We start from the raw sequence: 27,463 nt of genomic DNA, 5'->3' as shown, positions 1-27,463 counted from the left end.
TTTTTTTTTTTTTTTTACAGTGCCTAGAGAAACATATCTATCAGGAAGTAATATGCTTTACTTGGAGTACTTTGGCATACAGAGATTTGGTGTTCTGTCTCATTTCATTACCAGACTTGGAGCTTATAGGCTTGAAAATGGTGTAGATTTAGTGGTATTAATGGTGTGGCAGATGGGGCTGCCTTGTACTATGTGGCAGGGACAGATACCTGAATCTGACAGAGCTTTGCAATAGGGGAAAATAATCTGAATGGTAAATCAGGTAAATGACAGATAATTCACCTGTTCACCAAAAACTTGGAGAGCCGCTGGGTTGGAGCTGCTGTGGGTCTGTGAAAGAGTAGAAACCCCAGAAGCACCCTGTTGTGCTGGCAGACAGGAGGACCCGCAATGGAAGATAACTGAGGACATAAACCCCCTCTGCTATTACTATAAGTACGCAGGTACGTTGCAGGAATGCCCCTTCCTATACTGCTTAGAAACTGTCCAGAAGGCGTAAAATATGCTAAGCAGCTGTTAAAGGGGAAAAAGTAACATGTGGCAGAGAAAGATGAAGGATATGCATAAAAATATATTGAAGACACTTCTGATCAAAATGTGAAATATGACATTTTTCTATTTGTGATGCTGCAGAGTGCGGTAGCTGTGTTGGTTGGCGGGGCTGTAGAAAGATTGTTTTTCTATTAAGGGCAAACAAAGTGAGGGTAAAATTTTAAGTTGAGGAATTTTCTGCTGCTAGAAGGCAAATTACTACATGCACTGCTACAAAAGAGCAGGGGTAAACAATACAATATGCTGTGAATTGCAGATGCGTGTGCAGTAATGCTGTGAATACATTAACTTCCCGTGTTGTCAAGGCAAGTGACAGCGGCTGACTGAAATCCAGAAAGGAGCTACTGTCAGTGTGGCACTCGCCTGGGCAAAGTCACATTGCTCCTAATAACAAAGTCTATTCCGTTTACATCTGACATGGTGATCGAGAGGGTCTCGTTTGGGGAATTTTATTTATTTTGACCCAGGGACATCCATTGAGCTGCTCAGTCAGCCTCCAGACTCCTGCCATGGCAATTAGATAAACTCATCCACGCTGTTTCATCAGTAGGACTGAATTTTCCACACCTCTCTTTTCTGCAAGTAACTTTTTTCCCCTCCTGCTGGACTTTACTGTAGAAAGGACAAAAGGAAAAGTGCAGGAGTAAATAAAGCAAGCTCTTTTGGAGCTGTGCCTTGGATACTCTGACCATTAGTGAAGAAAGGGTTATTTCATGAGGGGCATTGAGTCACGCAAGTCTGTAGTTTTGTGCCTACAACTGTGCACCGATCTGTGTAGAAAAGGGACTGCACAGCCCCAAGTTTCTCTTTCTTTGTGCTGTACACGTCCCCAGGAAAACCCTTCAAAGGCTAAAGCGGTAGATTTAGTCTGTGTCCCAGTTTGATTGAGGTAGGTCTGTGTGTGACTTACCCTGTGCTGAACATATCCAAGGCAGGAAGGTAAACATCCCATTGTGCTGGATTTGATGAAAGAAAATCCTGGAAAACATTGCACTTTTCTAAGAAAACTGCCAGAGGCAGATTGTTAGGTCTGAATTAAAATGCAGACGAGATTCATTAAATTGTTGACCCTGCCCCCTCCAAAAAGAAGTCAGGTTGCCGTCTTAAATTGACAGCATTAGAGACAAATTATGTGCACTGATTAATAAGTGTGGGCTAAATTATGGCTCAGAGAGTGGGTGGAGAGCTGTGGGAGTGGGAGCGAGGGAAGGAGCGGAGGAGGCAAAAGCCATCCTGCCGTCGGGGACAGGGTAGTGCCAAGGCTGGGGGGGGCGGGGGGCAGTCTGTGGCACTGGTGGTGCAGACAGGGATGAAAGACCATCAATGAGGGGACAGGAGGAAGAATCTGAGCCTCCTCCAAGGATCCCGTTTCCTTTGGAAGGGAGATGGCAACAAGGCACCCACGAACAGCAGTTTACCAACATGCTTCCATGGGACAGCAGTGGTGGGGACAAGTTGTGAGCTCAGGAACTGTGTTACCCCTTTTCTTTGGGGTAGAGGGAACTTTTCAATTAGAAGAAGAAGGCATAAAAACCCAAACGTTGGAATGGTCAGATTTAAGAAGTTACATAAGAAAGGCAGAGTAAATTAGAGACTTGGGAAGCTGGTCTCTATCACACTGGGGGAAAAAATACTGATCATTTCACCATTTCAGACAAAAAAGGGTAAAAGCAGGCATAACAGTATGTGTATTGCTCACAAGACATAATTCTTTGAAAACACTATGACCGGTACATAAATAGCAAAATGAATGTTATTAACATGTTAATTTTACTAACCCTTTAACCTATTGATTAGCCAAACAGAAGGAAACAGCATCTTTTCATTCTCCTCCCCCACCCCTCCCACCCCCCGCTTTTCATGTAATTGGATTCAAATTCACATCTGTAGCTACTAAACCAATGTTTTCAACCTTTCTTCTACACCTCCCCACCCCCAACTGTTTAACCTCCCATCTCCAGCTCTGGCATAAATGTAAGCCTTTATTTGTGAATATTCCGATAAGCACTTTGCCTCCAACTATATTGTTCAAGTACCAGCATCATTGTTACAGCTGTAATTGTTACTATCAAGACACAGTTCTTTGTAATTAGAAAGTCAAGATGGTATTCAGCAGTATGGCATCACAGATTCTCATTTGTTAGGCTATTAGAAAAAAATGTTTACAGAGAAAACAGTGTCATTGTTTAGTGCTCTTAATTGACCATCTGCCTCGTAAAGAAATGTCCAAAGAAGGATAAATAAGACTATAGTGCACTTATTTATTTATTTTCTTTGTGCCATGAGTAAATTAGGAAAAGCAACAGCAGATCCAAACTAGACAAGACATTGCTAAATCAGGCTGCAAGTGAAATCATGTCATGAATACATTAACTTTTATTTCTCTCAGTGTCAAGACTCATGTCTGCATCTTCCTCAAAGTTTGTTGGGAAGAAAAAGGAGGCCAGATCTTGGTGGGCACTGTGGAGTTGACAGCATTCATCTTTTAACAAAGTCAAGCATATGCTGCTTTGAGTGCAGCATCTTTGCATGCTCAATGACGTGTTTAATGTCACCTTTCCCACTGTAAATCATCCCTGAGTAAATCCACAAGGGAGAGTGGTACTAGGAATTAAGCAGGAGAGAAATAAAATTCATGACCATGTGGTTCTATCTCAGGGAATTTGGTACGTATTGACAAGAGAGATTCACACCTGACGGGGCCGAGAGCTAATTTGTAGTAGGGCTGTTTATCTTCTGCCTGAAAGGAATACTTTTTCATATTTAATGTGCATTTTACTCATCTCTGTGTGTGTATGTGTTTGTGGTTTAATTTGTCTAAGGGTAATTCTGGTTTTGCTGCTTGGCAAAAATGCAGTTTTGAATTTCGGGCTAATTCAAAATTCTGGGCTTTTTTTCCTATGAAAAAGTAAAGGGGGGGGGGGGCATTTTTGTCTTCAAAAACCTGATTTGATGTTTTCATTGCACAAGGCACTGTCTTAGGTAGGGAGTATCTGATCTGTTCTTGCAACATTTGTTTACAGTTTTGAAATGAGAAATGAAAAAAGACCCAATAGTATTACCATGCTAAGCCAATATGGTAAATGACCAAAATGATCTTTTGTACTATTTGTCTTCCAACATTCCAGGTGGAAATTATCCAGTACATTTATATGTTGGTTTATTACAGCGGGGAGTACAAAAAATAGAGAGAAACAATAGGAAAAAAGAAGGAAAAAGAGGAAAGAACTAAAAAAAGTATTACATTTAAAAATAATAATACTCTCTTAAAACGTTACCTTCCAGTTTGCAAGGCACCAGGATGCTGGTAAAGGGACCCCCAGTTCTGCCTACTCCACAGCTACTGCAATGTCCATACAGAGGTGCAGCCACTCAGATGGTGACAGTGGGACAGCAGCCAGTGCCCTCACAATTAGCAGCGAGGCCGGTAGGTAAAATTTCCCAATACTTAAAAAGCTGGCATTGTTTTAGCCATCAGTTCCAACAATGATAAATGCACTAGAGGCTCAAAGTGAATTTTCTTTCCCTAAAGCTGCTCCTTTGATGCCTTCACCTAATTTCTCAGGTGCATCGTCACTAGTCCATCTGTTCCCTACCTTTCTTTTTCCATCTCCCCTGATTCCAGCTCTAAACCAAATATTTTTCCTTTTTATTCCCTGAGTACTTATTCTTGTGCACAGATTATTTTTGAGTTTCGAGGGAGTACATCAAAATCTTGGTTTTCTGCCTGATGGCTTTTGAGAAGGAGTGGTAGGTAATGGGATCTAGATATCATTTGTCTTAAAAACAGTAACATGTAATATATTGCTTCTAAATTTAAAATTTTCTTTCCCTCCCATTTCTGGAGATCTTTCATTAGTGCCAACTGCTTTTTATTGAGAAGACAATGACCCACCTGTCCTGGTTTCAGCTGGGACAAAGTTAACTTTCTTCCTAGTAGCTGGTTCAGTTTTGGGTTTAGTATGAGAATAATGTTGATAACACACTGATGTTTTTAGTTGTTGCTCTGTGATGTTTATGCCAAGTCAAGGACTTTTCAGTTTCTCAGACCCTGCCAGCGAGAGGGCTGGAGGGGTACAAGAACTGGGAGGGGACACAGCCAGGACAGCTGACCCAAACTAGCCAAAGGGATATTCCTTCCATACCACAGAACAACATGCTCAGTGTAGAACCCGGAGGGGGTTTGGCTGGGGTGGGTGATCGCTGCTCAGGGACTGGCTGGGCATCAGTCAGCACGGGGTGAAAACCGTATTGTGCATCACTTGGTTCTGGGAGCGGGTGGGGGGCGGGGGTTGAGTTTTACGTCTCTTTCTCTTTTTGTTTTCTCCCTTTTCATTGCATTTATTAGTATCAGTATTAGCATTATATTTTACTTTATTTCAGTTACTGTTACTGAATTCTTCTTTTCTCAACCCACGGGTTTTACCTTTTTCCGATTCTCCTCCCCATCCCACTGGGGAAGAGGAGTGAGCGAGCAGCTGCGTGGTACTTAGTTGCTGGCTGGGGTTAAACCGTGACAACCACCCTTTTAAGATTTTTTTTTCCTTACAGTAGGGAATATAACTAGTAACTTCCACCAGCAGCTGCAGGAAGGTGAGAAGTGCACGGGACTTTCAGGGCACCTTTTTCCTGACCTAAAGACACTCAAATTTATGAGGTCCAAAATCTTTCTTTTGTATCTTCTGAACTGGAATCAATGGAGGTAGCCATCCCACCCTACCGAGGCTGAGAAGCCTGCTCATACAGCATCCTTCTTGCGCTTGCAGATGTCCCCTACACACTGCCTATTTCACTTAGTGCTATATCAATTTTGATAGTGGTATAATAATGATTTCTTGAAGGTGCCTTTATAAACTGCATCTGAAGCTGTTTCCCCAGCACTAGGTGTATGAACTAGCACCCATAGGTCAGCATGCACCTTGCAAGGGTAGATGCTTGTACATGAAGCCTGTGCCTGTGTTTTGTCTGCATGTGCTTTGGAGTACTGAGCAGAATGAGTGGCTCAGAAAAATCTGATTGACACCAGTAGTTTTAAGCTCATGCATGTCTAGCTACTTGTTCAATTTGTTTAGTCCAGTGGTCTCCTTTATTAGGAGCCTTAGGGTTTTTCTTTTGATTTGGCAGGATGATTATAATGAGAGCTCCTTAGTGCTACTACACCAGGGTATCTGCCCACTTGCTCTCAGCCTCTGCTGTATAGCTTGTGATTAATGTAAAACAGTCAGATGCCCTTCAGATCAGTCAAATTTGGGGATTCTATTATAAACATGAAAAGCGTGCTGACTGCCCAAAGCCCTGGTGGTACCAATTAAAGACAGCGTCATTCAGAGTTGGCACTTATCATACTGCTGCTTTTTTTTTTTTTTTCTTTCTTTTTCTTTTTTCTTTTCATGACAGATCTTTTCCATGGCAGTGGTGGCCCCTCTGCTGCCATGCACCTGTGCCATGCTCCAGCCCCAAGGCATGACTTCCTTGTGTAATAGGGCAACACTTTGCTTTCCACTCTTGCTGCCCAATTTCTGCACCTCTTAGCTAGCTCTCCTGTCCAGATGTGAGCGATGGGATTTGAGTACAATATTGTTTCATGTTCATCATGCAGGCATGGGGTGTATTGCCTGGACTACCCCTAGCAGAAAGCCCTGTGGTGTCCCTTACCCGCTGGTGCAGTGGCTCTGGGCTGCCACTGCAAATCATTTGATGAATTTCACAGTAAGACCCCAGCTTATCAACATTATCTTTTTATTCCACTCAGTAGTCCAAGTATTCCTTGAATGTCACAAGTGAAGAGCTGTATTATTCACAAAGTGTCCAGTGTTAAATCCTATTTACATGCAAAAGTTGTGCCAGCTTACCCTGAGGTTAAATCAGTGCAAACCCCTTCTGTGAGGACTCTTCTAAACTAATGAGAATGACCTCCCATAATTTCTTTAATTAAAGAACAACAACAACCTAAATCAAGATAAAACATGCTTCATATTAAATAAGGTTGGCCAAGCAAATGGGCTTGTATTGCTTGAAATGCTGATTACACTTTTTACACTGAGTGAACTACGCAAGTGCTTTGGGCAGAGTATATCTCAGCCGTGGTTTCTGACTTCTGGCCGAGCAGCTGCAGCAGTGAGAGGGTGTTACACCTGCCCCCACCAAAGCTGACGGTGGTTTTGCCTCTGCCTGTGAGGTGGCCAGGGTCTCTCTCCAACACACGCATTTAGTGTTAAATCCCATGCACCACTTTTGATATTTCACAAATTCATATCAAGTGTCTGGATCAAGACAAAGCGTTATTTTTCATGAAAGTTACTCCCCTGCTGCCACTCTGTGTTTTTCAGAAAAGAATAAAACTGCACCATACAAGAGCAGAGAGAAAAATCCTTTATTTCAGAAATTTCATCTTCTAGAGTCAGGCTTTTTCTTGCATAAGGCTCTCCATAACTCTGGGGTCTTGTAATGTTGATCTATTCACCCTTTGTCTACAACATATACTCCAATTGCACTTACTTAATGGACGGCAAGGAATTGAGGAATTGTCAAATAAGAAAAAAAAAACAGTACTGGCTTCTTATTTCTCTGTGTATTTCTTATTAAAAAAAAGAAGAACAAAAAGGGTGTTTAAAAGGTACTTAGATTACACTTTCATTTGTGAAGGCAATGGCTATCCTCCTTCCTTTCATTGGTGATTCAGGAAAACACTGAAAACAGAAGTAGTGTTGTTTCCCATCCAACAACAACAATTTCACTGCAAATCTAGCGAGTGTCTAAGATCATCTTGTTTATCTCAACATATCCTTTTCTAATCCAGCTGTTTTCTAAATCTGTCCTGAGAGATGATTTTTCAGCTACTTTTCTCAGACCTAAACCATTCACTTACTCAAACCACCCGTTCACGTAGGGATTGGTGTTTCCTCATCAGTGCTCAGACCCACCTGGAAGGGGCTCTATGCCCGAGAAGCCAACCAGAAAAGTTGCCCCATGAGGCTATGGGATGTCGGTGGTGTTCACTGTGTCTGTATCTTACTGTAACAGGAACCTCATGAGCAAAATCACTGTGATTAATCCTAGCAGAAAATGTGGGCAAACCTGGAATGTGATTTTCTTCTCAATCGATATTATGGAGCTCCCACCAATCTTTTAATAATATTTTATTCATGGATGAAAAGATACTTGGGTCCCAATATATTTTAGGCATTCATATTTAGACCTGTAAATGAACCCAAAAATAATTGTAATATTTTATTGCCTGCTACATGTAAAGTATACACTCAGCTTACTAGTGTATAAATGAAAGATAAACTGCATTTAATCCCATTAAGCATTAAAATGTAAGCAAACAAATTGACGAACAAAATACAGCAGGATGGCAGAAAAATAAAATAAGCTCAGAAAATAATTGGTTCTAAGGAAGTTAATGAAAGTTTGTAGTATGCTTTTTATATGAATAGAGTTCAGAAGAGATTATTTTTTGAAGTGTTACTCACAAATCTCCCATATCCACAATAGATCTTTTGTTAACTGTACCTGCACATTTATTGTGTATGACAGCCTAATAAAATGAAGTCATTTTAATAAACATTGTATCGGAATATCCTATCTTCTCTGTGGCAATGTGAATTTCCACTACTGGAGGAAACATTTAACATTCTCACCATTTTAATACTTTTAATAAATATTTGCAATTCCTGTGATAACGCATAATGGCAGAAAAATGCATTGCCTCCAAAATTTATGTAGCTGTTGGCAGGTGGCCATTTTCCAATTTTCTGTCTCACTAATATACATTTATTATGTATTTCTAAGGATGAGTCTTTTTCCCCCAGTATTTGGCTTGCCATAAAATTGCTATTTCTTTTACAAGAAAAAGCGCTTGTGACAAAGAAATTCCAATTGAACCTAAAACTGACAAATGGACATCTGCTGGCCAAGCTAGAAAAGAAAAGCATTTGCCTGACATAGCTCTCAGTTTGATCCCTTCCCATCAGGTGAAGCCACAGTATGTTTGGATCAGAGACTCATATTCCAAACTGATAACAAGGATCAGTTCTCGCTTAGTAATATTTTCTGAAGTGTGACATTGCATTGCATCATGTTACGCATGACATGACATGAAGTAACATAACATTACATGATGGGTTATGACATAGGGAAGTAAGATGCAAGTTAATATTGTGCATTACATATTTTTTTTCTTCTAAATAGTTGGATCAGAGCACATGATGAGCTGTGAGTACTCTCTTCTCTGCTGGCTTTATACAACAGCCATCGTTACAGTATCTGAGCATCTACCAGCAGGTAATTAAGCCCCTATTGACAGCTGAAATCCTTGAATCCTTCAATAAGCACAAATCGTTCTCTATATTTAAGTAATAGTATTCATTTGAAGAGCAAGGGAGCAGTGGCTCTCTTAAGTAGGAAGCATAAACAGGTGATAAGAAGTGGTAAAACTACTAAAATGATATATACTTATCCTCTAAATGGAAGAAAGCTGATTTTGTAAAACTCTTTATTGCGTTCATAACAAAGCAGGGGATATCCTATATCACAGCACATGTGCTTCTTGAAGATCCTTTCTGGTAGCAAATGATGTTCAGAGAGTGCGATTTGTTATCAGAGAGCTATTTACGATGGCCAAGATAGTAGGGCACTGAATGAATATCTATAGCTCTCAGGAACTGAAACATGATGGTGCAATAGATGGAAAGAAATATCTCAAACAGAGGAAGAGAACATCCTTACCAAAGGTGACTGCAAATTGAATAGTTTTTTCTTTTGTTTTTTTTCAAAGCTGTGGAGCAACAGCATAATCCAAAATAATAATATACTCCATGTTATTCAGTAATACACTTTGATTAAACTAATTCCTGAAATGATAAATGCAGTCTCCCTAGCAAAGGAGAAAGACTGTCCTGCATCTGTGCTCACAACATCAGGAGAGAGAGATTTGCCTCATCAAATACTGTAAAACATGCTCGGAAAGAATTTCTTGTCAATAAAGAAGGAAGTGACAGAAATATGATTCGCTTTGGCACCTTCCATGCACTTCCAAACTTCAGGAAGCACAATCGCGCCCCACTGCAGGTGCACCCTGTGCTGGAGAAGAGATTCAAGCGAGATACATGGGCATGGCCACAGCAGTGACTGCTAAGTCTTTCTGCAAAGGGTCACTGCATCTTCAGCACCCAGTTTGAAAAAAGGGGCAAATTCACACCAGTTTGGGGTTTGTTTTTTTTCCCCTGGTGCAGACCTTACAGATAAATATATTGGTGTCATGGCACGTATAGACAGGCTGGCATTTGCTGAACCTACAGTGGCTCAGTGAAGCTTGGCAGGTGCAATTAGGTGGTGGTATGAAAAAGAAGAAGAGGATCGTTTGCTCTGATGAAAGCAAGGCATAACTGCTGTGGCTAAACCCTCAGATTTTCACTGTCATGCCTGACAGAGTGTATTTGCTCAGGAAAAGTTGCGATTCGTGTTAGATTACTGGTTGGCATTTGACTGTAATTCATAAAGCAATAAAGGCTGCAGAGGGTCTAGCTGGGTAGGATGCGGCTGAGCAGTATGTGATAGCTGCTGGGGCACGCAGGCTCTGTCTGAGTAAATCCACTGCCATCTTTCTCTGTCTTGGTCAGGCACCACATTCATGTTTTCACCAAAGCAGCACAGTGACTTTTCATTACGCAAACTACCGTTGCTTCTCAGTCTGGGAGGCTCTCAAACAGCGTAGTGAAAGGGTGGCTTTCTCTCTCCCTGAACTAAAAAAGGACAAGGCTACAAACAGTTAACTGAGAAACAGGACTGGCTACTGTACAACAGGTTAAATCTCTAATTTGCTGGGGAATTATGGGCAAGTTGCTTCATCATCTGCATTTTTGTTTTTCCCTTTACTTGACCTATGTTGGCCCCAGTTCAGGAAAGAATCACTATTTGGAAAAGTACTTACTGGACTTAATACGACTGTTTCAATGCTTTCCTGAACCAGTCCTGGAGATACTGCAGCACTGGATATGTAGAAGACAAAGGCGGATTTTTCACTGATGATTGTGGGCTTATGCCACTAGTAAAATTGCAGTTTGGAAGTGACAAGGTAAAAATTATCTGTTGGTTTGGTTTTGTTCTTTTTTTTTAAATACAAAATTAGTTGTGACTAATCCTTTTTCATGAAAAGCATCTATTTTGAGGCTAATTCAGCTGAAAACCATGAGAAGTGGCTGCAAACTTTTCAGTTTTCTACTGGAACTTCTCAGCTGTGTGAAAAATTATGGCAGCCTTGAATACCTGCCCCAAAATCAAATTATTTTAAATAAAAAATAATTATACAAAATATTGTTTATGTCTATTTCTAAATGTTTACTTTATGTAATAAACAATTGAGAAAAAATATTAAATATTTATAAAAGGTATTTATTATAGGTTGGTGCTGTAACGTAATTATATAATACAAATAGTATTATATAATTATATGGAAATTTATAAGTATTAGGGATTCAGGAGAAAAAATGTCATGATTTTTCTTTGCAATGGACAACATTCAAATATTGGGGTAAGGAGATGAAGGCCCCTTCTAACCCCTCCTGCCACTTAAGTCAATGGCAAAATGCAGCTCAGATATCTGCTCATGAATTCTCTGTTTCTCAGTGGCAGAGTTTTCTACATACTTTTTTTGTCTAATTGATTTTTCTTCCTGAATTTACAGCTATGCTGCTTTTTTGGACTGCTTTGTGGACTTGCTCTCATGTAATATTTTATTGTGATTAACCCATCTCATGCTAGAGAACTATCTGTGTTTTGTGTCCATTTATTTTTTTAAGAAGTGGAGGATACTTCATTAAGTTTTTGTGTTGCTCCTGTTCAATGCGAGTTGATAAGAACCAGATATTTGAAGAAATGGAGAAAAGTAGATTAAAGATTTCCTGTCCCCTCTTGGCTAGCTTTCTCTTAGATGAAATGAAGAATTTGTGAGCAGACAGAAGCAGGTGATACAATCGTTTCTCTACCAGTAAGCTAACTGTATCAGTGGTCTGAATCGTAACATCTTTCGATAATGATTTCCTTGTGAGAAGAATTCACATATACATATTTCTTACTCGGGTGCATGCATGCTGTTTCCTTAGCAATGGACTGTGGTTTATGGTCCAACTCTGCTGGGTCAGTTGTCAAAGTATAATAATTCACCTAAACATCTTTTTTTGGGGGTTGTACTAGTATTTTTGAATTGGGATGCTCTCCAAAAGACAGTGCATGGTAAGTTTCAATCTCACAGCACAAAGGTTGCCTCAGATGTGAACGGCAGGCAGATAACAGAAAACCAAGAGATTGCTAAAAAGACCAAACTGCACTTTACACAGATGATGCACTTGGGTAGTGAACCTGATCATCATGCAGAGATTTAAACTTGTGCTTATGCTGCCTCATAGCACCCCAACCCTTTTGAACCTCAGCCTCCCAGCCTGCAGGGGAGCATGTGCGTTCTCCCCAGCAGCAAGTGTGTTGCTGCTGATTTCATCCATGTTAGCGAGTTTAGTTGGCTTGAAAAGATTTCTTGGAAGTAACTTTTCATTACAAAGGGTGGCCATTAAAACAGATAGAAAGAAACAAAATCCCACAAAACCAAGAAAAACACCTGATAGCAGGGAAAACTGTGGCACTTCTCCATGAATATTCTTAAGCTTATACGTTTTGTAGGTATTTAATGTGATACCTTGTAGGAACAGACAGCAGCACATGATTGCAACAGCTTTAAAGAACAGCTTTTTTCTGTTGCTTGTTTTACAGTGTGGCCCAATAGTCTTGGTAACAGATATTGCTTGCACGGTATCACCATTTCTCTTAGGATAATCAGTATAGGTTGGTAACAATGCATAGCAACACGCAATTAAAAATTAATAGTGAAATGATTACATTATTCTCTTCTAGCAGAAAAAACCTCCACCTTACAACAAAAACCTTTAAAGCACTTTGGCTGTTTTCCAAAATAGCTAATTAATAGTCCACCTAGCACAACTTCTGTGAAGCAGACACGCTATTGCCAGGCAGGAATTGCTAACTGTCCGTCGAGGACCTGGGCAGGCGGCAGGGAAGGCTCTGCTCAGAGTCCCTCTGCACCCAGCACTGCCCGCACCACACCAGGAAAACTGCGCAAATGGCAACAGCATGGCAAGTCAGTCTCTTCTATCATTGGAATAAGCAGTGACATTCAGAACTGAGAGACAGTGTGTTGGGAAGTCTAGAGATTTGCTTTCCTCAACACCAAAACAAAGGCTTTGCAACGTTACATATATTATTCTGATCACAAAAGTATCTTGCATTAGGGCTTTCAGCATGAGATAATTGACCTTGACATTGCTTTCAGCTAAGGGCACATAACTCTTATCGCAGTGACTTATCTTGAAGAAAAGCATGCAACTGCAAAGAATATTTACTTACCATCTTCTCTTTTTTTTTTTTTTTTTTAATCTTGAAAACTGCACTGCAAGGACAAGTAGGCAGAAGTGTAGTGAGGGATGGAAGGTATTTTATGTGGATGAACACATGAAGAGGTGATTATGTACTGCTAAAAGTCTAATCCTTGGATAAACTACAGTTTGCTATTAATTCTTTGGACTTGCTTAGCTGCTGCTTAACATTTCCATGACTTAACGATTATATTCTTGAGCTAAGAGTAACTTTTCAACAAAATGTGTAGGGATTAGAAACATTGATAATTATATTAATTAATATTAATGGGAGTGACAATATTTGTAGTCATATGACAAACATGAGGAAAGCAGGGCTTTAATTTTATCAATTAATTCTGTTTCTAATTGCTTTCACTAGTCTATTGTCAGAACGTGTTCTACTTGCAACAAGGAATGTGTTAAGCGGGAAACGCAGACCAAAATTAAGGGGAAAGAGAGATGTGTATTTGTACATGATATCGTCTGTTATCCAGAAACACATTTAGCCTTGTTTGGGGGCTTTGCATTTTCTCCTATCTGTGTATTTATTACATATGCCAATCATCTGGACTAATGGGTTGAGTCTCAGTTGAGATAGGTTAGTAGGTAGAGAGGCAGTCAAGAGCAGAAAATGCCACTTAATGAAGAGCTCTCCAAATTATCCAATATCCTTCTTCCCACACCTCCCCATAGGTGCAGGATGAGCACAGGACAGCAAGACAAGCAGACCTTGGAAAAGAGCGCTCAGTGTGTATATCTATACTGACTACTCAGATTTGTTTAATTCATTTGATTGGATCGAAGCTGTCTCTAGAGGAAGGCAGAGAGCTGCAGTCCATTGGCCTTAATCCTTCCCGGTGCTCCCGTATCTTTATACTGCTCCACCAGCTCAACACTGCTGTAAAACCAACATAATCCACCCCCAGCGCTCCCTGGTGCGAGGGAAATCCCTCACCAGATCCCTTGCTGAGCATCACAGCTGCCACAGAGGCTTCTTGGCACCGAGAGGAAGGCAAAACCCTCCCTGCAGATGTGTCCACTGCAGGGCAGAGCCGTGAAATGATGCTCTTGCTTGATGTCCCAACAGTCTGAGGGTGTGCAAAACCCCAGCCGTAGGGGTGGAGGCATCCATCAGGAAAAAAAAGTCATATCCGTAAGTTTTCTGCATGAAAATCTTCATGTCCTGAAACCACCCTCCTCAGAGAGATTTCAGCCCATAAAGAAATCTTAATGCATTGAAGTTTCCCTCTGCACAGGGCCCTTGCCACATAACGATCCAAGAGGCCAATAAAACAAATAACGACTATCTCCTGAGGCAGCCGCAATAAAAAAAAAAAAAAATGCCGCCATCTAAGAATTGTGCCTTTGATGGCTCTACAGGCATGGTATCAACAATCTCTACAACTGCTAATCCCCTCATGTGGTTTTACACTCACTGCCCTCTCAGTCTGTGCCAGGATGCTATGTGCAACGTTTCGGGGTCTGCTTTTCTTCTCCGCTCATCCCTCCTCTGGTCCTCCTTAGGGGTTACACCCCGTCAGACTCTGAATAAATATCTCACCAACCATTGCAGATACAGATGAAGGAAGCCATCGCCCAGTAAGTGCTGGTTTAGTTGCCTTTCGGCTTTTGCCAGCTAAAGAGGGAAAAGCCGCTGTCTGCTCTCCTTAGCTTTGTGGGTGTTGGGCGGGCACTAATGCAGGAGGGAAGGTGCCCTGGGGAGTTCTTCAGCAACACCCCAGTCGATATAGGGGTCTTGGTGATGAGGATGAGGAAATAACCCAAATTTCTGCTTCTTGTGGCCATCCCATTCCCCTCCTTGTTGATAGCCAATGCTGATCCCTTGCTTATTTGCATCTATGCATAGTTTTGGGATAAAATCAGGAAGCATGATTTTATCTTGTTGTGTAAGCCACCTTGTCAAAAGGCATTCAGGACAGATTCAGATCTTTTGTGCTGTGCTGGTATAAACGTTGCTGCTTCTCCATATCCCCATCAGGGGACAGAGCTCAGAATTAGTCCTTTTGTGTTTGTTTCCACTACACCAGGATGGACCTGTGAGCCTTTGCTTTTCCCCATCAGGAAGCATAGATTTAACGTATCGAACACACCAGAATTGCTTAATGAGTGCTCAGTGAATATTAATAAAAGTTTGGACGTGACTCAGGCTACAATGGATGAGAAGTTTGAAAGCTTTGGTTCAAGATTACAGGAGGCTGTGAGAAAATATGGTATCCAGCAGCTAGCATATAGTGCAGATATTTCACTATCCAGGGATCTCTAATTACTAATAATGTACAGGAACAGTATGATATGTCCTTACAATTGCAGAATCCTTTTCAAAGATAATCTTTAATAGTTTATTTGACAACCTGTAAAATTATAGAAAATTATTAGTCTTGGGAATTACAAAAATCCCCATAGTACAGTCAGACAATAAAATTATAATTACCTGTGGGTAATTGAAATTTAACTGTTTTTTTATTGTATATTACACATCAATAGCAACATAAGTTCAAGAGTGTCCCCCTCCCCTCCCTTTTCTTTTCCTTACAGAAGCGGGGAAAATGGACAACCCTGCTGGTAGCTTGTGAGCCCTTGTCACAGAACAGAGCTTGAACAATTTCGATTAAAGCAGTATGTTCGAGACTGTCATTAGACCTGCATTAAATTACATATCTGGAATGTTAAAAATAAAGAGTACTGAAGCTTATTCACAGCTGCCTGTGGTAAAGTATGTAGTCAAGGTTTTGATTATCTTTAAAGTTCTTATTTTTCTAAAACTTATTGTTTCGTCAAACAAATATCTAGCACATTTAAGAACAGTGTGAGCACATGAACAGAATTGCTTAAGATGGATAAAGCATTAGCATGTTTCCATTCTGTGCTTGGTAGTATTGTTTAGTACTAACAATGGTAATTTATCAATTATACAAGAGGGAACAAAGCTCTTCACCGTCTCTTAGCTCCAGAACTACCTATTAGGAGGCCCAAAGCTTGAGACCCCTTCCAGGCCTCAGGAGGCATCATTTAACGTTAGCATTTGCATTACCGGGTTTTGGCTTGTCCTCTCTTAGTGACCCCATGGAGGCTGCTCAGTACTCGGCACCATGGCACATCAAGACTTCCATGGCTTTTTTTTCTACACCAAGAAAATTATAACCTTTTTTCTTTTTCCCTGCTGAACCGGGGCTCTTGGTAATGAGGCACGACCGTTCACTAGCCCTCCTGTCTGTAGCCTGCTCTTCTTGACTAGTAGGTGAGACCATCCAGTCCACTCTTGCCATGTTGCCCGTGATGCTTTTAGGGATTTTTAGAAGAACAAGCTTTTTGGATGTTGGCCAGCATAAACCCTAAAATATGCTATGTTTGACAATTAATCTTCTGTGTGACTTTGTTATATACACAGATGCAGAATAACAGTGTTTGCCCCTATATAAGGATCAGACTGGCTAATTTTATTTGATCCTGTAAAGTGCTTTGTGATCATTATGTGAATATAACTGCACAAATGAAAATACCTCTGTTTTATTAAGAGTTTCAATTAAAGCATTTAATGCACAGATTTTATCATAAGAGAGGCATCACAAAGACTGAGTAAAACATGATGGCAAGCCAGGTATTGTTACGATTATTATTACTATTATTTGTGTATAATCTTTGAAGCGTTAACTGAAAACTGGGAAATGGAGCTCCTGAGCACCAAAGAACTTAGCAGGTTTTTTTGGAGGAGGCACCAATAGCAAACCACATCTGCCTGATGGCACAATGGTGCATAGAGCCCTGTCTGGAAGTCCGTGATCCTGAATGGGTTTTCCCATTTCCAGAGATCAAAGAAGGCAAAAAATTCAGTTGGATCCATCGTTGCCTGCTTTTTTTTATTTTTTATTCAGGCACCTTTTACTCTTCCCACTGCCATTTTTCCCCTGCCTGTTGGTATGAAGGGCATCCCTGCGCATTAGAGCTGTGATGTGTCTGTTTACCCAGCAAAGCAGCTGGAAAGTTCTCATCAAAGTGGTATTTGAACGCCTTTACAATGGACTTGAGGAGAGATATTTTGCCTTCTTTGCTTGTCCTGTCCATCTGAGATTTTTAAGTGTCTTGGCCTCCTAAAAGCTAAAGGGGAGCATTCGTATTAGATTTTAACCAAATATAAATCTTTCAAAAGGAGAAACCTCAAGAGGGACTGTATTGTCAAAGCAGTTAATGGTCTAAGCCACAGCAGAGAAGAGACAGAGCTGGCCCCAAATCAGGTTCCTTATGCCAAATAGCCATGATCTCACGTAACACAGTGAGATGTAGCTGAGTGGTTTTTGTTTTGCTTTGGCCGTTTCCTACTACTGACCCTTGACCAACACCTGAAGGCTATGGGAAAGTTTTTCTCCATCCTTATCTTGACCGTCATTCCCTGGCAGATTCCAGCTGCTGAGCTTAACTGCCCTAAAAAAGAAGCTGGAGAGCTCTCATCCGCTAGGATTTATATATATGGGATACTTGGAAGCTAAATCTTCCAGCCACTAAAAGGCACCATACTGTAAGACAAAGAGCAGGAGATAAATTTTCCTGCCTTTGAAATTTCTGTTCATGTCACCCACTGAGGCTAACTTTTACCATTTTGACTCCAGTGAGAAGAGCTATTCCGATGTGAGTGTCACACTCTGCACTGTGCTGCAAGGGTGAAGTGAGAACTAAGGATGAGTAGCACTGTCAGGATTAAAGCCAGGCCAAATTTTTTGTTTTGCTAAAACTCACTTTTTTGAGATAGAAATGGGGAAAATACTTTGATGCAACATGTTGAAAAGGACCAAAAAGTTATTATTTGTTCCCACAAATATGTTTCAAAAAGAGAGACCCAAGCCTTATGGTAACAGGAAAATATTTTCAAGTGAAAACACAAGCATTTAGGGACAGAGATTGGCACAGAGTACAACATAACGGGAGGGAGGGTCCAAAGGGCTTCAGGGAGCTCCTCACAGAAAGCACCATTAATGATCTTCATGTTTCTCTCCATCTGGAGGGTGTTTGAGCTCACAAATGTTTACTTAAACGTTTTACCTAAAGAAAGCTGCGAGCTTCCAAATAATTTTTTTTTTTAAAGGGGTTTGGCTATTTTTCGTTCTCATGGATGAGGTTAGAAGGTTAATGAAAGAGTTAATCCCTGCCTGCCCTACTAAAGGGAACAGCTCACATTTGTGAGACTTCAAAAGCTTTTGGAGTGTGTGTGTATATGGATGTTGTTATTTCCTGCCAGCGCTGTCCCAAGAAGATGAGGCCAGGGGGCTGGTTTTTGGAAGAGGAGTTTGGCCTTTAAAGAAATTACCTGGAGTGAAAATAAAAAGGTTAGTGTAAAACATTTTTGAGAGTAAACCCCAATTCAATGAAGTTCTGGGTGTTTTTTCCTGTGAGGACCTAAAATTAAAACTTACTGGAGAGCAACAGAGGCCAACCACAGCATTTCAATGAAATGGCCCAGAGAATCTGTTTTTAAAAGTGTCATTACATTGGCTTAAACTTTTGAATATGTTAACAGTTTGAAAGAAAAAAAAGAAACCGTCAATTTAGGAAACATTCAGCAGAACCATTTCTCCTCAAATTGGAAAAAAAAAAAAAAGTATATTAATGAGAAATATTGTATGATTTTACTAACTGGTTTAGTGGACCTAAAAAAAGTAAAGGACTTGGAGAGCATTCTGTCTGAAGAACATATGACAAACACCACTTGTTCCCGAATGATGGCCCAGTGAATGCATCTTTGCTAACCACTTTCATCTAGCTGGATCACCAGCTTCAAGCACTTTTCAATTCTGTGATACAAGTGGGCCCACTCCTTAATGAAACAGAACTTGCTCTTAAGCAGCGTCTTGTATTCAAATAAGGGAAAATGTGGCCAAAGCTTTGTTGCAGTCTTCAGTCAAAGGGCAAGCACATTACCCAGTCATTTCGCTGCACTCAGCAAAGGGTTTTAGAAGTGCAGCTTTTCGGGCTTGTAGTTTTTGGGGTTTTGCCCCATCTGCCCATCTGCTGTGTGATGGCTACATGAATGGTAGCAGGCTAGGACAAAAACATCTTAGAGAGGGTGATTAATCACAGAACAGGCTTTTCCAAGCCTCTTCTCGTTGGTGTGGTGTTTTCATTCTTGCCATTTGCAACCACAGAAGGGTTTGAGGCCATAGGCAGAGAACATGCCTGCATTATCGCGTGCAGAGAGGGGTTGGACACTCCTGTTTCTTGCCTCCAGGCAGGTCTATGTTATGCCCAGCCGATCACAGCACCAAGCAGTTATTTATAAGGAGAGCTGGGTGTCCATTTGCTTTCTGGCATTGAGGGAATGCTTATTGTACAGCATAGAAAATTACCTCAGGCCCTGTTAGTTTTTTCTGGAAAAATATGCACTACTGTTTGGGTTACTTATACGCCTCCATGACTCGGTGTCCCCCTGCACAGGTGAGGGTCCATGCTAAGAAACTGTGTAAATGTTATAGTTGATGTCTCCTGGCAGAGAAACAGCACTGCAATTTCTTTTTTCTTCTTTTCTTCCTTTTGTGTGAGGCTCCTGTGCTGCAAGCTAACCATTTCCTATAAGGAAATGGCATTGTGTTAAAGTTATATAGTGTATCATATTAAATTTTATAACAGTGCTTTGTGTTTTGAAAAGACTTGGGGGGGAAAGAGCATCAATCAGGGAACCACATTTGATAGACTTGGAAGGGGCCTCCTGGGTCATTTTGTCCAAGACCTCTATGAAACAGGAAAGCTTCTGCAAAATACCTTTCCCATAAATGTATCTAACCTTTTCTTAAAGACACTGAGTGATTGTGCCATAAATACCTCAAGCAGGTAAACTAGTCTGATTGACCTTACGATCAAGGAGCGTCTCCTAATACTGTGTATAAGGTACAATTTTCCATTCTTTCAACTGTAGCTAAGCAAGAAAAAAGGGCAAATACACAGTAATGGGCAACAATACAGACTGTGCAAACAGTTTTGCTTTCACTTTACTGCCATCACCTACCATAAATCTGGATGTACCATTGATACTTGGTTTCCCAGTGTAGTGTCTGTGATACTTGTAGTATCTATCTCACTTTGTCTCTGACTTTTGGAGAGCCAACATTACAGAGTGTGGAAATAACGAAGATGTACGAGCAGCACTTTCCGATTCAGAAAGCCATTCAAGACCCTGTGCCATATAGTTAAAGTATTTATTTCTATTTCCTATTTATTAGAATTTGCGAGTTGGTTCTTGTCAGGACTATGGGAGCAAGGGGAAGCACAGGGCTTTCTGTGTCTCCGTCAGAGTGTCAAAGAATAATTTTCATTCTCCTCCAACAATTGTGCATATTGAAAAATAAATACACAGTAGTTTAGCTGTTTGTTGGTGCAATAGTAATGCATTGTGTACTGGTTATGGCCCTCCACTTCTCTGCCTTCTTTCCCTCAGTGAATATTGGGAGGTGTCATTTTGTGTAGATGTGTTATTAAATCAGACACATTTCAAAGGGCTTCCTGAACTGCACAAAAAATATCTTTGGCTTGCCTGTCCCACCCCACCCCTTTTCTTTTTTTTTGCAAGTACTGAAGGATGGCGAGAGAGCTGAAGGCCAGCTGCTGTCCCACCTATTTCTGTCAGGTGTGTGCTGCTTATGGAAAGGGGTTGTCTTGTGGTGTCCATCCCACCCGGCTGACCATTAACTAACGCATTCTGGGCGCAGGAGCCAGTTAGACACCCTCCCGTGTATCCCTGCAGCTCCCAGGGAAATGCACGTCTTTAAAAGCTGAATATGCCACCTTGGCGGCAGCGAGGCACGGCTGTCAGATGAATGAACAACCATCTCACAGTCATACATCAGGTTTTATTGTTGTCACCAGCCACTTCCTGAACATACAGCACCAAACCCAAATGAGACACTGAAGGAGCCCAGTAAAAGCTTGTGAAAAGGTGTGGGACAATCAATATTTTAACTGATGCCCAGCAGGCCCAGCCAAACAGCCTTTCTTTACTAGACAATCTCGTAAGAATACTATTCACAACCTGATGCAGAGAAGCATATTTCAGACTAGCCGAGGAAGACTCTAAAGGAATTTCTTCTTCAGAAGAGCTGAGAAAGAAATTTTACAAGGTGCAGGTATCCTGAGCTTGATTTTCATGTGCGTTCGTTGTGCTGGGGTAGATCAGGCCATCTTCTTTTTTCTGGCAATTTTGTTCGTTTGTTTCACAGTTGTACTTCTCATACACAGAGGATGCTGCATAATGGGCCAGGAAGGCTGGAGCTGAGTCCTAAAAGCAAAAGACACAAAAAAGGTAAGATAACTTAGAAAGAATACAGTGATCCTGGGTTTGAAGACACGTCGGTGTCTCTGCATGTCCCTGGCCACACTTCTATGCTGTGCCTTCTTTATGCCTCCTGCCTCTGTGCTGATTCAGACTGGTACTCACTTGTCCTTCTCAGCTCAGTGCTAATAATTTCATAAAGAACTTAAATAAGCTCTGAAAAATATAGATACTATTTTTTAACTGCCTTTTCTATACAACTAACTAAATGCCATCCTGTCTCTGATGTGCAGAATTTAAAAATATTTGTTCAGTATTTAATCACATAGATATATGGGCTAAAATACACATCATCCAGTTGTTTAAGGGCAGACGCTGGTGAGATCTTGACAATTCAATCTGATATTATAAAATTGCAAGGGAATATCAAATACCTACGCCAAGAAAAAGAATACAGCTAACAGACCTGCTGTTTATTGCTTGTATTCTTTTCACCCATTGTCTTTTTCTCACTGAATCACCGAATCAAGCTTCCCTCACCAAAACAGACGAGCCAGTCCCAAACCCCAGCCCAGTCCTCATTCCCTTCCTGCATTAAACTCTGCTGTACTGGCAGCCCTTCTCTGCTGAGATGATTTGAAGCCCACACAGCATTTGCTTACACAGGGTCCTAGGTGCTTGACCCACAGGACAAAATCAGGTCTGCTTCCTTCATGCTGACCTGCTTCAGTCCCCCATATCCCCCATCCCCTAGACTGTAAATACTTGGTGTGGGGAGAAAACTGTATTTTTGTTCTGTTTTGTTAGGAGGGGGAATGAAGGCAAAGATGGCTTTTTTTTTTCTTTTATTACTATTATTTTTGAGGGAGGATGGTTTTTTAGCACAGATGAGTCTGACCTGTAACTGAGCTGTTAGGTACCCCTGAAAACAAAAAGTGCATTTCCATCAGGTGCTCCAAAACCAAACAAAAAAAAATTATATATCATAGAGATTTTCCTATCCTATTCAGTGCACAAATGCCAATCAGAAGCAAATATGGGGCTGTATCTTGCAATCCATTTTCATATTTACAACAGAACATGGCATATCATTTAATTTAAATTTGCAGCATGCCTAGTGTAATTAATGCTGTGCAGTGCCTAGAAAATCCTGATTTCTTAATGTGATACAACGCATGCATGCTGAGACCATTTTTTTTAAAGTACTGTATCATTTTGGAACATTAATGGGGAGGCACTTCCATTAAACAGGAGAAAGGGCCATGCTTACTTTCCCTTTTATGGAACTTCCATGCAGCTCCCCGAAACATGATGCAAAATACAGGTTTGGGTGTTGGTTTGGTTTCTTTTGTTGTTATTTTTTTTGCTGGTTTTTTTTTTTTTGGGGGGGGGGGGCGAGAGGGGGGAAGTCAGAGATTTGATTTTCCTTTGACACAGCATGATGCCTGAATAGCCAGGCAGCTATTCCTAAATTATGTGCATTTCATTCCTAGGAGCTGTGAGAATTTTGAATGGGCTGTTGTTAAATACAGTACACAAGCATAAATACTCAAGGGAGCAGCTAACTGAAATTTTGGCATGAGCAGAAATCTGATATCTATCATGGTAGTATCTGAGCACGTAATAATAATGCATATTGATTTGGCAGAGTGCTGAGAGAGGGGCTTTGGTGTTCTGGGGTGAGAACTGTTAAACCTGGGAGTATCTCGCGTGATCATAATAAGCTGTGGTATTTGTGTGCTGTGGTTTTGGCAGGGGCAGAAATGTTCACGTGTAATCTTTAGACTGGCCGGGGGTCTCATTTTTGGCACTGAACCCAAGAAATCGAATGCATGATAAAGATACATATATATTATACATAAATGAAGCATGGGGAATTTACATCTGTACCTGGAAAATCGGGTAACAAAAAAGGCAACGTGCTTGGCAAGAAGGGTGGAGGCCAAAAGCCCTTCAAGGTCGGGAGCTTTACTGCCCTGACTTCAGTGACCTTGGGTGTTAGTTTATCTACTTTATCAGGCAGCTATATGATTTGAATTGTGCAAAAAAGAAGAGAAAGTAATAAAAATAACCCAACCCCACAATAGAACCCCTATCATTTCACAAGGTGTCAGTTTCTAGCAGAATGTACTGTAAAAGCTCTGTTTAAAGACCTGTTGATAGCAAAGCAAATTCTTCAGGTCCTCTAAATAAATCTGTTCCTAAATATAATGCTTCAACTTCTATACTCTCATCTGACACCTGACAATTCAACCTTAAGAGTAATTGGTCCTGTCTTTGAACCTCTGCAAATACTGTATGAAGAGGGTGGACAATTTATTGATTTAGATTGATTTTTGTAAGCAGCATATGAGACAGATACGGTATCAGGTGTCACACGGTATATATTGCACTCCTCGAAAACATCCATAGGCGATGAGGCTGGGTTCAAGAATACGGGGAGGGTAATGTTCAGCGAGCACCTGCAGATGAAGCCACCCTGCAGCGTGATACCTCTCGGAGTAATAATTACCCAGGAGCGAGACGTCAGCCGGGAACAACAGAATTGGCCAAGTCTGGATTCCAGAGGTGTGCTAACATGGCTTTTCTGTTGGGAAGCCACCCTGAGCTATGTGCTGTCCCCACATGCAAGAGCCCAAAGGGTTCTTCTAGTGCAACTTCCCAGCCCATTGAGCTCTTTCTATTGTCTGTGTCAAGCCTCAAGAAGGGGCTGGAGGAACGGGCGGCTACTGGAATGAACGGTGGGACATTTCCATGCCCATAACTGTATGTTTTAGTGCTGTGGTTATTTGAGAACATTACAAGACAGTGCAGTGGATTTGTTAGGAGTGAAAGCATTTGTGAACCGGCTGTTTAGGTTGTGACAAAAATTGCCATTAATAGCTGTGAGCCCCAGTAAAGACCTAAAAAAGCTATGGAAATAGCAGAACAAAAGACGACAGAAACAAGACGGTACAGAAGGTCTCATCACTAGGGATAATGATTAAGATGTGAGACTGAGGGCTGTCCCACTTGTGTGCGAGTTTGGCTGGGGAAATGGCCCTCCTCTCGCTGTCTCGCTGCCCTCATCTATAATGAGGGAAAGAATAACTTTGCAGCATACTTTACATTGGCATTGCATGCTAACTTCATTACTGTTTGCAACAGCCTGTGCAATCCTCAGAGGGAAGGAATAATAACAAAGAAAAAAAATTATAATTACCAAGCACATAGTTTTCATCTGTAATCTTCATTTCAGGATTCACTATTTCTGATGTCAATATTTTATAACGGAAGAATGAGATATGCTAAGTTTCTGTTTGATGGAAGTAAATTCAAATTTCATATTGCCGAGGAGCTGAATTTTTAATACACTAGAGCAGTGTGCAGACAGTCCCCCTGTTTGCTGCTCCTGCCGCTGCTTTGTACCAGTTCAGCGATGTTCCCGTGACCAGGCAGAAAAATGGAAAGAAGCTGCTCTGAATTTTCTGTGGGGTGACAGTACTTTGTCATTTAGCTCTGTCACGATAATTGGGAGTGTCACACAATGAAACAACACGACACCCCCCCGGTAAACGAAGAGTTTTCAAAGTAAGTGATGTACAGCCCCTGTCAACTGCCAGAGCTTTTGTTTGTTCACAGGGTGAGGCAGCGTTTCCAGAAGAAAAACCGCACTGGAGAGGCACACTTACAAAGTAAGTTTGTGGTAAATTGATTTCCTCTGTGTTTTTATAAAATTGGATATATCGTATGAACAGTAGGAAAATATCCTCTTTTATCATACACTCCCAGCTTCCAACCTGCTGAGGACTTTCCGCAAACTCTTTAGGAATTTACCTCTTTTTGTTAAATTGGGTTGGATCTCATTAATAAAAGAATGGTATAATGGAAAGGAGTTTCTAAAATTATACTGTAACCTAGAATTGCAGGATTCAGCTTTCTCTGCCTGAAGAAAAAAATTCTGAAGCATTAAACTTACTTTATCAAGCATTGCACCTGACATGCTCTCATAAATTTTACATACATTTTAACTTATTTTAATATTATGCAGGCTTGGTTTAAAATATTCCCATGAAGTAACTAAAACGAAGCTGCTCAGCCATAAATTAGAGCTAAAAAAACAATTGTTCCCTGCCCGCCCCATCAATATTTCTTTACTTAAAATCATGTGTTGTATGTAAGTTAAATTTTCCCTTGCTGAGATACTTTGTATAGCTTAACAGGACTACCGCAGAACCAGTGAGCCATATTTCTGTAGGGTTAAATGCACTCTGCTTTATTGGAGGTATGGTGTCTAGAAGCAGACATTAGTAACCCTTTGCACGCCATGCTTCAGCAAGGCTCGTAATTAGACATGCAGTCATATATTTTTGCAGGAGCAGCCCTACAGCAGCCCTACTCATTGGCTGGGCAGACGAAGGGCCGGCCGGAGGCTTTGTGGCGAGGCCTCTCGCAGCGCAGCACACCCCAAGGACGCCCCTTCGGCCAGCATCCTCAGCCAGCAGGTACGACATCATTGACAACTAATCACAAAGCTCCATTTGTGTCCCAATTTCTTAAGCTAGTTCAAAGTCAGAGCTAAATTACACAAACATTTGCCTATCTAGACATAACAGGACTGTTATGAAATACTGTCAGCTTGTTGCCATTTAGCCTGAACACACACTGTATGTGTCTGTCAGGCCATACTTGGGCAGCGCTGCAGCATGCAACGTGTCCCAGACACTGGAGTGATTATGTCTGAATACTCCTTATCTGATGTAAAAGCCGACAATGCTACACATCTGTGCTTGCGAGGCTCCGCTGTTGCACTGCGACGCCAGTATTTATTTTGCTTCTGCAAGTTAGTTTTCCTTGAGAAGCAGCAGGGGCCTTCTTCAATGAACTGAAAAATGTGTATTGTATGAAGGTCTGTGGAGGGTTTGTACTGTAGTTCAGTGGGCAAATGTGAACCCAGGGGATGACATTTCATTTAAACATTTGGTTTACATCTTTACATGCCAAAAATATTAACGTCTTGACTTTAGCAAACTGAATTCAGCACTTCCCCTCCCCCTTAAATGAAGTAATTATAACCAAAACATTCTGTGGATATTTATTCTTCCTTCTCAAAGGTGGGGTTTCACACAAGAACATTTGGTTTCAGGGCTGAATTGTCAGTAGCTGCTCACTTGACACTTTCCCGTTAGTTTGTATTGGAAACCACCAGTAGTTTCTTTTCTTGTGTTTATTGTATTACGCTCAGAGCTTTGATCAAGACATCTTGGATAACGGTAAGGTCTAGCTTACCGCCTATTTGCTATTTTGAAAAAAAAGTGAAGAATATGGCTTCTGTCAGAGGATTTGTGAAGACAGTTAATGTAATTGAGAAGCAGAAGGGCATTTACGGAAGTGCATCTGAATGTCCTCTTCACATGTAATTGCATCAGGAATTCTACATTAACATGCAAGTCCTGTCCAAAGGAAAAAAAAAGGGAAAAAAAAGCTTATTTTTAGGTAGAAGCCCTCAGTGGGCAGTAAATTACCCATAATATCCCCCAAACTAGCAATTAGCCCTGTTTGCTGACTACCTGAATTGTTTCACAGTAGTTCAGCACAGTCTTACCAGTTATCACCATACTTATCATCAGAGATCCAGTGTACAACTCCCGCAGCTTCACATACTGTATGCCTAAGGTCAGTCATAATAACAAATACATTTTATTTGCTTCTTTTGGTCCTTCAGAACTGTTTTCTCAGGCTTCAATATGTGCGGAGAGCTGATGCTGCCATGCTGCTTAAATGGCAAGATTTTGAAAACAGAAAGCAAATCAGAAGCACAGGTATACTGTGGTATTAGCTAAGATGCGTGTTTTGTATTTATTCCCATATTAGCCGATAGTCCTAAGCATCTGCTCTGAGAGGTTGAGCTTTCTACCAATTTATAGGGTTTTCTCTTCAGAAGGTCTGACACTGGAAGACATTTTTCAACACAGGCTGTAACTGAGGAATGTAAAACTGGAAAATATGGAAACAAAAACCCATGGAAATTTTTTCCTGAAGGCTGCTGAGCAGTCCTCATATCCCTAAATATGAACGCTTTGCCAAAATAGTAACTCAGCTTTGAAAACAATAGCTCTATTGCCTGCTGTAGGCCTGCTCATGGGCCTACACATGCACACAAACACAAGCACACACATCCTAGCAGCAACATCTTCACTGAACATGCCTTGGTTTTAAAGAATACTGAGCG

At 41.0% G+C, this 27,463-nt stretch overlaps 2 long non-coding RNA genes across 15 annotated transcripts in view; one reads left to right on the top strand and one right to left on the bottom strand.

Annotated features, from left to right (window-relative positions):
* The window catches only part of LOC129785307 (uncharacterized), a 229,966-nt gene that overhangs the window by 179,247 nt on the left and 23,256 nt on the right, over window positions 1–27,463 (top strand). For 11 of the 14 annotated variants that reach the window (XR_008749185.1, XR_008749182.1, XR_008749181.1 and 8 more), the window contains 5 exons: window positions 3,838–3,979; window positions 21,200–21,282; window positions 24,874–24,926; window positions 25,608–25,736; window positions 26,957–27,053. This is a non-coding gene — a long non-coding RNA (uncharacterized LOC129785307). The remainder of the gene's footprint in view (window positions 1–3,837; window positions 3,980–21,199; window positions 21,283–24,873; window positions 24,927–25,607; window positions 25,737–26,956; window positions 27,054–27,463) is intronic. The other 3 variants (XR_008749175.1, XR_008749176.1, XR_008749186.1) reach the window with 3 other exon arrangements.
* LOC129785309 (uncharacterized) lies at window positions 20,814–24,858 on the bottom strand. The gene is made up of 2 exons (XR_008749190.1): window positions 24,455–24,858; window positions 20,814–21,258 (listed from the first exon to the last, which is right to left on the bottom strand). It is a non-coding gene; the product is annotated as an uncharacterized LOC129785309 (long non-coding RNA).

This window comes from Falco peregrinus, chromosome 11 (genome assembly GCF_023634155.1).
Source record: "Falco peregrinus isolate bFalPer1 chromosome 11, bFalPer1.pri, whole genome shotgun sequence".
Classification (NCBI taxonomy): Eukaryota; Metazoa; Chordata; class Aves; order Falconiformes; family Falconidae; genus Falco; species Falco peregrinus.
This window is presented reverse-complemented; position numbering and strand designations above follow the sequence as displayed.